This window comes from Coenobita brevimanus, chromosome 34 (genome assembly GCF_032717465.1).
Source record: "Coenobita brevimanus isolate Jiangsu-jjx chromosome 34, ASM3271746v2, whole genome shotgun sequence".
Lineage (NCBI taxonomy): Eukaryota > Metazoa > Arthropoda > Malacostraca > Decapoda > Coenobitidae > Coenobita > Coenobita brevimanus.
Window position 1 is genome coordinate 16,484,549 of NC_136987.1, and position 15,466 is coordinate 16,500,014.

The following is a 15,466-nucleotide window of genomic DNA, read 5'->3' on the forward strand; positions in this document are numbered from 1 at the left end:
AAAACCACCACAACAAAAACCACCACCACAACAACCATCACCACAACAACCACCACCACAAAAATCACCACCACCACAACACCTACCACCACAACAACAATCACCATCACTACCACCACCATCACAACAATCACCACAACAACAACAATCATAAAAACAACCACCACCATCACAACAACCACCTCACTACAAGAACCACCATCACAACAACCACATCACAACAACAACCACCATTACAACAATAACCACCACAGCAACAACCACTAACAACCACGACAACAATAACCACCACCACAGCAACAACCACCATCACAAAAACAACAACCACAATAACCACCACCACCACCACAACAACAACAATCACCACAAAATAACCACCACCACCACCACCACCACCAATGCAACAACCACCAACACAACAATCACCACCACCATAACAACAACAACAACCACAAGAACAACCACCACCACCACAAGAGCAACCACCACCACCACCACAAGAGCAACAACGACAACAACCACAAAAAAATCACCACAACAACCACCACCACCACTCCAACCATCACCACAACCACCACCACCATCACAACAACAGCAGCAACAACTATAGCCACCATCACAACAATGACCACCACAACAACCACCACCACAACAACTACAACATCCACCGCCACCACCACCACAACCACCACAACAGCAACAACAACCACAATCACCACCACAACAGCCACCATTATAACCACCATCACAACAACCACCACCACAACAACCACCACTAACACAACAACAACCACAATTAACACAACAACCACCACCACCAGTTAATGCCGTTAATAACCACCACCACCACCACAACAACAAAAACCACCATCACCACCACCACCACCACCACAGCAACAACCACCACTACCACTACAATAACCACCATCGCCACCACCACAACAATAACCATCATCACCACCACCACAACAATAACCACCATCACCACCACCACAACAATAACCACCATCACCACCACCACAACAATAACCACCATCACTACCTCCACCACAACAACATTCATTTTCATAGTCTGAATTCTATCTATCTATCTATTGCCCGACGCCCTAATCCCGCAAAGGGTGGCCGCAGACAAAACGCCTCCAAGTCACTCTGTCACCCACCATTTGACTCCCCTCCCCCCAACTCACCCCCCCCTCCCTCATATACCTCTCAACTCCATCCCTCCACCTCATCCTCGGTCTACCCCTCCCTCTCCCTCCCTCCACCTCACCTACATACACCCTCTTAGTCAGTCTTTCATTCTCCATTCTCTCCACATGTCCAAACCACCTCAGTGTATTTCTCCTAATCTTTTCAACCACATCCACATCTACCCCACAACGTTCCTTCACTTCTTCATTCGTCAACCTGTCCCTCCACGTCACTCCACATGCTCCTCTCAAGTAACTCATTTCCACTGCTCTCACTCTTGACTTGTTCCCCTCTTGCAATGTCCACGCCTTGCTTCCATACGTCAGGGTAGGGATCACAATACCATCATGCAGTGACTTCTTAACTTCCATACTCACCTCCCTATTTCTCATCACTGCTTTCAGTGTACCAACAACCTTCCTTCCCTGCTGTACCCTTTCACGTACTTCATCCCCCAAAGTTCCATCCTTACTCATCACACTACCCAAGTACTTGAATGCACTCACATTCTCCATATCCTCACCATCCAACCTCACTGCACACTCTGTGACTTCATTCCTTTCAAACACCATAACTTTACTTTTGTTTACATTAACTTTCAGCTTCCTCCTCCTACACACTGTCCCAAATTCATTCACCAAACCTTGCAACTCCCATTCATCTTCACTCAACAATACTGTATCATCAGCAAACAGCAACACCGGAAGCTTCCAAATCTCACCCTCATTCATTAGGGCCACCCCCACATCCACTGCCCTACCTTGTACCTCCTTTACAACCCCATCCATATATATATAAACAGCCATGGAGACATTACACAACCCTGTTTCAGTCCCACATTGAGATCAAAGAACTCACTCAGCTCACCATCCACTCGCACCGTAGCCCTAGCTCCCTCGTACATACTCTTCACAGCACTCAGCAATTTCCCCTCCACTCCATATATTCTTAATACCTTCCACATACCTTGCCTATCTATTCTGTCATAAGCTTTCTCCAAGTCCATGAAGGCAGCATACACTTTCCTTCCCTTCTCTAGATACTTCTCCACTAAACATCTTAGAACAAATATCTGATCTACACACCCTTTTCCCTTCCTAAATCCCCCTTGTTCTTCTCCAACTAGCTCCTCTGTCATATGCCTAACCCTATCAATGAGTATTCTACCATATATTTTACCAGTCACACTAAGAAGGCAAATACCCCTATGGTTACCACATACTTCTCTCTCCCCTTTTCCTTTGTACAGAGGAACAATTATACCTGATTTCCAGTCCTCTGGAACCCTTCCCTCTTCCCAAGCCAATCTACACAACTTCCATATCCACTCCACAACAATCTCACCCCCATACCTAAGCATTTCACCACACACTTCATCAATTCCTGGGGCCTTTCCCAGCTTAATCTTCTTCATCGCTTCCACTACTGCCGACCTACTGATCTCTTCCTCCCTCCTCTCATCTCTTCTTCTCCCAGCCATTCCCCAACCACTTATTCGCTCTAAAAAAAAGCTCCACTATTATATGCTTGACCGCTCCAAGATGGCGGCCGCACAGACGCATAGCCGCTGTACTGAAGAATGGGCTATGCGGCATCTAGTCCTATTTACATCTATGCCGTTGCCATCCAGTGGGAATGGTTGCCCTATTCCTACGCGACATCTTAGCTGCATGCCCCCTCTGGTCAAAATGTGTGCCAGTTAATGCCGTTAATTCATAAATAATTATTACGGTATATATATGATGCCAATACCCACATATAGTGGCACATGTTTTTTTACTTCTTGGAAATTGCTAAATTGCAGACTGATTGAAGATATGTCGGCCCCTGTCAATAAACACAGATTATTATATTATGGAGGAGAAACTATAAGAATATCGTAATATCAAAGATATGAGGAGTAGTACGCTTCTGGTGTAATGTGGGTGACTGATTTTGTATTGAGTGGTGTGAGAAGGTGGTGTAGTGTGGTGTGGTTTCGATAAATTCAGTAAAGTCTGCGGCAGTGATGCACCCCGTTTCTGCAATTCGTTAATGAGGGGCAGACGAACAGGGCCTTTCTTAGAGATACTGCCTTATCTAGAAATACATTGATGAAGAAAAGGTGTTTCGAAATCAGTGCCTACCAAAATATAAGTTTATTAGATTTCCTGAGTCTTGCTATAGAACGATTTTTTTTTTTTTTTTTTTTTTTAAACCTAGTACACTATCATACCTGCTTCTATATTGCTGATTCACACTAAGTTTACATTAAGGAGACATAAATGACATAAAAGAAAATAATAACACTATCAGGCTCCTACGAATGGCTTTAAGATGAATAAAATCGTCATAAGGTAGATGGAATAGAGTATAAGGAACGATCGGCCAAGAAACCCTTCAAGTGGTATATTATAAATAAATATATAAATAAATAAATAACTGATGTTACAAAGTCCCCTGTGCCATCGGGTACACGGCCCAATCCCACAGTCTGGTTATTTGCGTGTGATGTTCATTCTTTTCCACTGCTGTGCATTCGTGGCTGCACATTGTTTTTCGCTTGCTAAATTTAAGTCTTCGACATTTTTCCCAAATATTTAGTCGGATTATTCTTTTATCCGGTGTTGTTCCCTATTTTGTTATTCTGTTGTTATTCTACGCCAAAGCTTTCCTCTTTTCACGGAAACATTTCCTTTTCTTTGTATTCTTTTATTTCTTTTTCTTACTCCTACATATTATTTTCAAATTCACACAGCAATATGCGTAACCTCTTCACTCTGGCAATATATTTTTCTTTGTTATTCCCGCTACATCCAGGAGACAATATTCAGAGAAGGGCAAATGACTTACAGTGAAAGGGTTAATGGAAACTGTATCTAACCCTTCCAGTTGGAAAATGTTTCCTAAATTTAATGTACTCTTCTGAAGGTAGCACGGACGTACTAGAAAAGTTTGTCATCAGATTCAAGGGCTTAAAAATCATAAATGGGAAGACGACGCCTTAGTTATGGACAGCCTATGTTATTTGGATAATTATATTCAGCCTGCATCACAAAAAGAAAACAGCGAAGTCAGTGGATACAGAAAGGTTGACTAGGATCTACAATCATCAGGTGTATCATAAATTCCGGTCAGTAATTAGGAGCTTACCTTCCCTTTTGTATTATAAGATTTAATCAAAAGGACCTTCTAATTATAAACTTTTCTCGATCTAATATATCTTTTTTCGCTCTGGTAAGTTTTTTCACGCTACTGCATCATCCTTGGCGCCTATATACCTTAGTGCGCGAAATATATATATATATATATATATATATATATATATATATATATATATATATATATATATATATATATATATATATATATATAAACGGGAAAAATGTGCCATTTCCTCTTACATATACACCATGATTTTCGCTCCCATAACCTATTGCTTTCTATTTGGTCAGTGTTTGCATTTATAAAGAATGGTCCATAATAACAAAACCCAGTTCTCGAGTGTTGGAGCGACGGTTCTGTTAGAATTACCAATGTTTACCCTGCATCATTTTCACCTTTTTCATGCTGTATAGTGTTTGCCTTTTTACACCCACTGATGACATGTTTCATAAGTAATTTCATGACGGAAAAATATCTTTGCTCCTCACAGCAGCAAAGTGTGCCGACACATAAAATAACAAGAACAAGTTTTCGAGCAGAACTGTATAATCTACCCAACTCTTCATCAGAATAATGGCTTCTGCACCATTCTAACCCCATCCAAATTTACACTTGGGTGCCATTATAACGGTACTCGGGACTAGGATTCTGAGACTATAGTCTCGGCGCGCAACTCTGAGGTTGTCATCATCGTACCCTGGCAATCTACCCATGAACAGTGTGTTTGATTTCATGTATAATATGATACGCATGTGATTCGTGTATACTATGTTCGTGTATAATAATATTCATGTATATTATATTCGTGTATAATAATATGATTCGTGTATAACACGATACGAAATTGGACATACTGTTTACTTGTAGGTAGCCATGGTACGATAATGAAAACCTTAGAGTCGTGTGCCGCGAGTATAGTGTGTGTGACAGTTGTGTAAAGCAAGTGCAGGTTGAGAAACTCTGCCACGATGACTTCTCAGTTTATTGAAGACAACGTTTACAGTTGCTACACGTCCCTCTGGTAGGAAGACCTCCCTGCTGCTTATTGTATATCCTGAAAGCGAAAGCGTGGGAGCAGGCCATGGGACGATCACGCCCTGGCCACGTTTCACTAACATTTGTCTCACGTGCAAATATTCTGATCTGGTCACAACAGGCACCCAGCAGTTATGCTGTGCATCTCTACAACTGCATCACACAACATTAAGGCATATACATCATCATACTACTAGCTGTACATCAGGGATTATACATTATAATCTTTACAAGGAAAACAAAATGTGTTCCGACCTGAGATAGATAGACTCAGACAGTGTATAACTCCGCGAATGCTGGATCAGGATCCGCCCCAAAATTAAATCAATTCTTTCTTGGCGCATGGCCCACCCTTCCACAAAATTTCATTGAAATTAATTGAGAACTTTTGGAGATATATTGTGAATAAACAGACAAACAAATAATTCTGGATCATATCAAAAATCTAATCGATTGTTCTTTGGGCCACACCCTACCCCTCCAAAAAATTTTATGAAAATCCTGTGATAATATTTTGAGTAATGCTGCTAAGATACACACACACACACACACACACACACACACACACACACACACAAACTAGATGAGCACTCAGAGAGCTCGTACCTCCGCCAACGCCGAATCCACAACCGGATCCTCCCGCAAATTTAATCAGTTCTTTCTGGGACCATGCTGATTCTTCCACAAAATTTCGTTGAAATTCATTAAGAACTTTTGAAGATACTGTTCAATAGGATCCGGACCCATCACAAAACCTAATCAATTCTTTTTTGGCCCATGGCCCACCCTTCCACAAAATTTCATTAAAATTCATTGAAAATTTTTGGTGATATTGTGTGAACAAACAACAAATAATTGTGGATCACGACCAAAATCAAATCGATTGTTCATTGGCCCATCCCCTACCCTTCCAAAAAAATAAAAAAATGATGAAAATCCATTCATAGCTTTTTGAGTAATCCTGCTAAAAGACAGAGACAGACAAACAAACAAATAAATGAGGGGTAATACATATATCTCCTAGTGGAGGTAAGTGGATAAAAAGATGGCATAATAATATGAACAGTAAGTGGACACAGTACTAATAACAAGAGGGGCACTCAGTGAGCGCATACCTCTGCCAATGCCTCATCCGGATCCAGATCCACCCCAAAATTTAAGGAAATCTTTCCTAGCTCATGGACCATCTACCCATAATATTTCATTGAAATTCATTGAGAACTTTTGGTGATGCTGCGTGGTAGGATCCGGATCTGGGTACACCCCCAGATTTGATGAATTCTCTCTTGGCCCATAGCCTACCCTTACACAAAATTTATTTGAAATTCATTGAGAACTTTTGTAGACACTGTGCGATAGCATCTGGATCCGCCCGAAAATTTAATCAATTCTCTCTTGGCCCATGGCCCACCTTTTCACATTATTTCAGTGAAATTCATCTAAACTTCTGAAGATATGGTGTGAACAAACATACAAATAATTCTGGATCACAACCAAAATCTATTCGATTGTTCATTGGGCTACACCAAACCCCTCCAAAAATTTCATGAAAAGCGTTTCATAAATTTTTAAGTAACCCTGCTGACAGACAGGTAGATAGACAGACAGACAAGCAAACAAACAAACAAACAAATGCAGGGTAAAATATATACCGGTACCTCCTGGTGGAGGTAAATAACAGTATACTAAGTCAACAAGGAAATGTCGGAGTTAGTCATATGGTAAATAAATGAAATAATAATGAGAGGAGTCCATGTGAAATTCAATTTCAAGGAATACAGTATGAGGAACATAATGTTCAAACAGAAAGAGGATGGTAATTAGATAGATAATAATATGTTTGATTTGGAGTAAATAATTATGAATTGGGTGACGACAATGTTATGTGAATATACAACGGTAAATATAAAATGACTATGATTAACTAGAGGGGCACCCAGAGAGCACATACCTCCGCCAATGCCGGATCTGGATCTGCCCCCCATAGTTAAAGAATTCTTTCTTGGTCCAGGGCACACCCTTCCACAAAATTTTATTGAAATTAATTGAGAACTTTTGGAAATATTGTGTGGTAGCATCTGGATCCCAATCTGGATCTCCCCCAAATTTACAGAATTCTGTTTTGACCCATGGTGCACCCTTCCTTAAAATTTCATTGAAATTCATTAAGATCTTTTGGAGATAATGTGCAGTAGGATCCGGATCCAGATCCGCATCTGCCCCCATATTTAATACATTTTTTTTTCGGACTCATAGTTCACCCATCCACAAAATTTCATTGAAATTCATTGAGACTTTTAGAGATATGGTGTGAACAAACAAACAAAACATTCTGAACAACCAAATCTAATCGGATGTTCATTGGGACATTCTCTATCCCTCCAAAATATTTCAGCAAAATCCGTTCATAAGTTTTGGAGTAATCCTGCTAACAGAGAGACATGGACAATCAAGTAAACCAACCAATGTGGGCAAAAACATATACCTCCTGGCGGAGGTAAATCAGTACATCACGTCTCGACTGTAGTCCTCTGGGGTGGGAATCTTGAACATGTTTACCATTGAGTGACTTGTCATAATTTGCTTTCCAAGGAAGGACAAGAAGGGACAGTGCCTAGACTTTCCATACCTTCAAATCTGTAAAAAATAATAATAATAATAATATTAGAGGGAAAAAAATAGTATAAGAGGGAAATTAGGACATGCTGAAAGCGCATAACTCCGCCAAACCAGATCCGGATCCAGATCCACCCCCAAATTTAATAAATTCTTTCATGGTCCATGCCCCATACTTCCACAAATTTCACTGAAATTCGTTGAGAACTTTTGGAGGTACTGTTGAAGTAGGATTTGGATCCAGATCTGCCCCCAAATTTATAAAATCTTTTGCGGCTCATGGTCCATCCTTGGACAAAATTTCATTGAAATTCGTTGCGAACTTTAGGAAGTTTGGTGTGAACAAACCAACAAATAATTCTGAATCATGACCAAAATCTAATCAGTTATTCAATGGGCCATACCTTACCCCACCAAAAAATTTTATGAAAATCGGTTCATAACTCTTTGAGTATTCCTACTAACTGACAGACAGATAGACAGACAGACAGGCAGACAAACAAATAAAGCCAACGTTGGGTAAAACATACACCTCCTGGTGGAGGTAAATAAAACTAATGATACATTATAGTGATGAGTACCAAAACTATATTAACCCTTTGAGGTTCCGATGATGCATTTTCGCGTCATTTCAAATGCACCCTCGGAGATTCCGATGACACATTTACACATTATTTTAAGATACTTTTGTAAAATTTTCACCAAAAATCGCGTTTACACATCATAACAAAGAGACTGAGGCATGATGTCGTGGAATGCTTGGTCTCTGTGTGGCAGGCAGTAGTCTTGTAGTTTTGCAACCCTAGATAGGCATACCCGGGTGAACTTCACCCAGTGATATTGCAGCACTGCATTATACACATGGTTCCTTTATCTCCAGAACATTGTCTCTCTCAGCAGATGCATTGCATGTTGAAACTCGGTGTTAGGTGGGTGGGTGACCCTCAACACCTGGGTCTTCATATAGTATTTACAGTTTTCAGGTGATAATCACCCTGCTATGCCCATTGTGTGAGTGGTATTATTCACTTTTTTTTTTTTTTTTAAATGAAAGTTGAGCTACCAGCCTCTGTTTGGGAGGTTTTGAGGACACAGGCAAGGAGTATAAAATATGCACACACAAAAAGTTCTTACTCATTTGTATTTTTAGCTATCAGCTCTTGAACTTGGTTGTGTTTTTTTCCAAAAGTGATCTCAGGAGTTTTTTTTATTACACTGCTACCTCTCATTAAACTTTCCTTGATGCTTATATCAGTGTGAACAAGAGAGGTTCTTCCGCAATCATACCAAGTTTCATGAAGAAATATTGATTAGATTTTTTTTTTCTTTTCCAGAGCAGAGTGAATAACACCAAAGGCATGCCTGTGGTGTTGCTAAAAAAGGCCTATGCCTATCCAGGTATAGCATATATATATATATATATATATATATATATATATATATATATATATATATATATATATACAGTATATATATATACAGTATATATATATATATATATATATATATATATATATATATATATATATATATATATATATATATATATATATATATATATATATCTATATCTATATATATATATAAGATAGGGTGTAACGCTACGTATGACAAAAACTTACACCAATGATCTATCATGCAATTTTGAGTATATTTTGTTCTATAACATATACTCTCTGCGACCCCAGTTCAGTACCCAGCATTCTACTGTTGTAAAGTTTCATGGCTGGCATGTTCCACTGGGTGAGAGCTTCGCAGGGTTACGGGAGACGAGTATTATTAGCTTATACTGTACTGTACATAATAATCCCATATCCTATCAGTACAAACGAGTTTTAAGAAGAAACTTTACGTAGTTTATTTATTCTTTAACATCGTCATGCATTCCTGCAATTCTTTTGCACAAATCGACTGTATATAAAGGATTAAATTCGAATGTTATGGCTTGCGAGGGAGTAGGGAGGGAGGAGAGGGGCTGGTGTGTTGTCGCCATTATGTAATCTTTAGTTTGTAGGATATTGCTACCAGCATTATCATAACACCCACAGCTCATTCAATAGAAAACGTTTTTGTAAAGGGAGATCAGCCTCACTTTAAGTCAGGAAGAATATTATGTATAACAATTTTTCCCCTGCAAGTAAACGTGGCGCGATTGGGCATCTCGACCTATATTCCTTTCTGCAACACTGGCATTACCATCGCAGAGTCCATAAAAATAGACGATATCTGCATATTCTTCAATGTTATACGCTAAGTCTAGTAATACCAAGTCGGTACACTTTACCTCAGGGCACAGGGAGGCGTGGCTTGTGTGTAATGTCAGTCGGATTACGTAACAGAAAATGTATAAAAGGGCAGACTCAAATTAAACATTTATAATAAGGGAAAACCAAGAAGGGGAAGAAGTGTGGACTCATTTAACCGTATAACATTGTAGTAGGTTCCCTCACACCCCTACGCCTTCCTTCACACATTTCAGTCCCTTCCCTCACTTCGGAATGAAAATGTGTCATCATCTGGAGAGTGCAGCATACACCCACTTACCACCACGGTCAGGCGTCAACTGAACTTGGGGTTCGTGCAAGCTGACGTCACTCCGATGCTCCGCCCCCTGCGCCAGCTTAGACCCGTTTTAGATGGAAGTGATCCGACTTGGTATTAGTAGACTTGGGTTGTACGTATACCCGAAAGCACTAATCTCTTCCCCCTTAATAGCCGGAGTCGCGGCCAGTGAGCGACCGGGTGATCGAACACCCCACACCCACCTTCCCTTCCCCAACCCCAGTGTAAACGTTGTTGGACTGATGTGGAACGGCCAAAGCTGGTGATGTTACAATGTGTTTTGACCGTTTTTATAGACAATCAGAACCAGTAGATAGATAGATAGAACCAGTAGGAGTAAGTATATACTCGTAATAGCATTTGCTGTGTAATACTGTGCTGTTATCCACAACATATGAGACAGGCGCGAAAATGAAAGAAGACCTACGATGTATTATGATACCGTCTATATACTTACATACAATATTATAATGTTACAAATAAATATAGTATAGTGAACAGCATCTGTTGAAAGATATGATGTTTCTCATACATTCTCGCTTCCGCCTCCATCACCCTTCTCTCTGAGTCGCTGTCTCCACCAAACGCCTCTCATACCCTCTCGTGACCCACTCCCACCCATTGTTAACCAACATCAACATAATGATGAAATGCTCTGTCAGGTATTGCTCATATTGATGTCATCATACACCTTTGTATCAAGCACCAACATATCACTAACATACAATACTTCGGTATACCTCCCAACCTTTTCATCTTGTAAGCTGTTAAGTGACAGGTGACATACACAATGCAAGTTGGACCTAGTGTTTCAAGGACATAAGGTTGTATATCGTTAACACAGGTTATGTGTGGCTTTGGACATCCATTAATTCATGTTAACGTGGTAATTTAAGCCTTACATTATAAACACGTAAGGTTAATCTTCCTGTATTGGGTCAAGGAAACCAATCAGGGATCGGCTCTGACGAAGCACAAACTCTGCTTTAGCGAAAATATACCGACCTCTCGACACAACAGTGACACAATGTCGTTATGTATACGATTGACCCACATTTAGTAGTAAACATAATGACATCGTGTCACTGTTGTGACAAGAGATCGGAATATTTTCGTTATAGCAGAGAGATTGTTGTTCGTCAGAGCCGATCCGTGATTCGTTTCATTCATCCAGTAATTACAGGAGCATAAACCCTACGTGTTTATAATGTAAGGCTTAAATTGCCATGTTCATGCGAATTGATGGACGTCCAAAACCACACACAACCTATGTTAACGATAGATAACCATATGTCTTTTAATACAAGGTCCAACTTGCAGTGTGTGTCACGTAACAGCCTACAACAGGATGAAATGGTTGGCAGGTATACAGAAGTGTTGTATGTTATTTAGGTTGTTTGTTGGTGCTTCGTGCAGAGGTGTGATAATTTTATGATCCAATACCTGAATGATAATTTCATCATTATTGTTTACGTTGGTTAACAATGGGTGGGAGTGGGGCACGAGAGGGTATGAGGGGCGTTCAGTGGAGACTAACCCAGAGAGACTAACCCAGAGAGAAGGGTGATGGAGGCTGAAGCCAGAATGTATGAGAAAAGACATTTATTTCAACAGGTGCGCTTCACTATACTATATTTATTTGTTACATTATAAAAGGACATAATTATATAGACAGTATCACATAATACACTGTAGGTCTTCTTTCATTTTCGTGCCTTTCTCATATGTTGTGGATAACAGCACAGTATTACACATTAAATGCCTTTATATACTTACTCCTACTGGTTCTGATTGTCCATAAAAACGATCATGACACATTGTAACATCACCAACTTTGGCCGTTCCACACATCTCCAACAATTCTTACATTGGTGTTGGGGGAGGGAATGTGGATGTGGGGTGTTCGATTGCCTGGTCGCTCACTAGCCGCGACTCCGGCTACTAAGGGGGGAGAGATTAGTGCTTTCGGGTGTACATGGCATGCTGTTTCATGAACAAGTGAAGCTGAACTCAGTGAACAGCTGAACGCAGAGAACAGTATTTGAAGTGTGTGCCTTGCCTGCAAATTTTCCCATTTAACTGACAGTGGACGCAGGGTTGCCAAATCCTTATAATCAATCTCGCTGGTTTAGTCCTGAAAACTTGATAGAACGTCGCTAGATAGTAAACACTGCAAACATCGCTAGAAAATATGATTAAATCTCTAGAATATCACATAATAATGGCAAAAATATCCAGAATGTAGCTAGATATCATGTTGCCACATGTTAAATAATGCCACTAGGTAGAAGCAAAAAACAGGTCTAGCTGCATAGTCGTTACATTTGCAATCCTGTGTCACTGTTCTCACGTCAACATCATATGAAGGAAATGGTGTCACGTTTACTTGCAGCAGAAAAATTGTAATGGATAATAATATTACTCCTGCTTTAAAGGGATGCTAGCCACTCATTACAATAATGTTTTTCCACTGAATGAGCTGTGGGTGTTATGATAATGCTGGTAGCAATATCCTACAAACTAATGATTACATAACTGGCAACAACACACCAGTCTCTCTCCTTCCTCCGTGCTGTCTCGCAAGCCATACAATTTGAATTTAATCCTTAATTTACAGTCGATTTGTGCAAAAGAAATGCAGGAATGCATGACGATGTTAAAGAATCAATAAACTACGTAAAGTTTCTTCTTAAAACTAGTTTGTACTGATAGGATATGGGATTTTTATGTACAGTACAGTATAAGCTAATTATACTCGTCTCCCATCACCCTGCGAAGCTCCCACCCAATGGCGCATGCCAGCCACGAAACTTTACAATTAAACAGTCGAATGCTGGGTACTGAATTGGGGTCGCAGAGAGTATATGTTATAGAACAAAATATACTCAAAATAACATGATAGATCAATGGTGTAAGTTTTTGTCATACGTCTCGCGTTACACACTATATATATATATATATATATATATATATATATATATCTATATATATATATATATATATATATATATATAGTGGTAGGTGGGGCGCTCACCATCCACTCACTCGATGTAGTGCTGCTCTCGGGTGTCTGCCCTTTCCTCTCCATCCTTCTTTCCTTCCATTCCCTTTTGTCTTTCTTTCCTTCATTCTTTCCTTGTCCTTCTGCCTTCGGGTGACTTTACACTCCCTCCTCTGTCTTTCTTTCCTTCATTCCACTTCCTTCAGCCTGTGGGTGACTCTACACTAAATGACAAGCCAAATGGTTTCCTGTGCACCAGGAAACCATTTACTACGCTGGGTGGTAACCATATAACCAAATTTTGGCGCCTGGTGGTTTAGTGGGTAATTATTGCGCTCCAATCGGATTGAGCCGGTGAAGGTTTACATCCCAGGGATGATTGGGGTTGATTGCTCATGTAATGCCACTCAGGGATGAGTGAGGCTAGTCACTCATCTTAAATGTCGGGACTAACTACCTAGCCCCGGGCTCCTACGCTCCTCGTGGGGCAATGTAGGATTGGATGATATATATATATATATATATATATATATATATATATATATATATATATATATATATAATATTTTTTGGCTGAATATTTTTCTATGGCAAGGTACAAAATTTTTGGTATTTGCTGAACTTCAGTTCATCATTTTTATTTTTTATTTTGTTTTCCTTTTTTTTTTTTTTAAATATGCTACAATAAAGAGCAACTATTCAGCTTAGAAATGACACGAAGACCAGCATTCTATCATGAAAAGTGTATTTACACAGTTATCAAAAACTAATATTGTAGCACGAAGATGAATGCCGGCACGAGAGTGGCTTACTCTAGCATAGAAACAATCTGTCTGGCCCAGAAACCTGATAGGGTTAATATATTAATACCTATGTAGGATCTTCAATGTCTTTGTGAAGATGTAAGGACTCAATAGCTTGACAGCAAGGAAGAGTAGATATTCAAAATGTAATGAGTGTTTTCCAGCTTATCAAATGCAAACAAACTTTCTGTACTTGTCAAAGATGTTCAATGCACCTTTTAAAGAACTGTGGTGAATGTCCTCAAGATGGAACAACTCGAGTAATGTCACAGTATCTGCATATGAAACAACACTGCATAGGTATAGGTGGAGTTGTCGGTGGTGCGGTTAGTGGTTGACTGTGGCGCTGACAGAGGTGACTGCGCCGTGGGGGTTAATGCTGTCATATTCCCACTTAAACCATAGTAATTCCAGGATCAGGCTGCATATTCTTTGTGTCATATCTAGATTTAACAAATTTCTTGTTTTTCCAAGCGGAGTTTTGTTTCAACTCTAACTTCATGGAGTCTTTTTTTCCATACGTTTGGCAGAGCAGTGAATCAGGACCGCAATGATCAGGAATCCTACTAGGGTGACAGCAATAGAAGGATACGTAAAATAATGACACAAGAAAGACTGATGAAGGAAATGAGGGATGTAAACACTCATGATGTCAAAACTGTCTAGGTAATCTGTCATGTCCAACTGAGAAGAAGTAATATCTACATCATCAATGGGAAAATAGAGAAGATAATTATGGGCACAAAGATTTCAAATTATGAGAACGAATGGTATAATGTTGGGTATGTAGTGAGAGAGAATTTTACTTAATGGGACAATAGTCTGGTACAATGTAAAGACCACAACCTTCGAACTGGTTCACAGGAACGTTCCAACATGTAACACAAATAAATGACGGAGTACGAAAATAACAGAAGTGCACATCGTACAAGTGAGTTTAGAAAACGGGTATATTTGGAGCAGGTGTGAAGGAACATGAGGAGAAATAGTCTTTACTGAAGCGTTACGGATAAGATATTCTCACAGACAGCAGCCGTGATAGGGACACTAAAAAGAAACACAGGGCAAAGACGAAAGGACAGTGCAACTAATAGACTTGAATGTAAGAGGT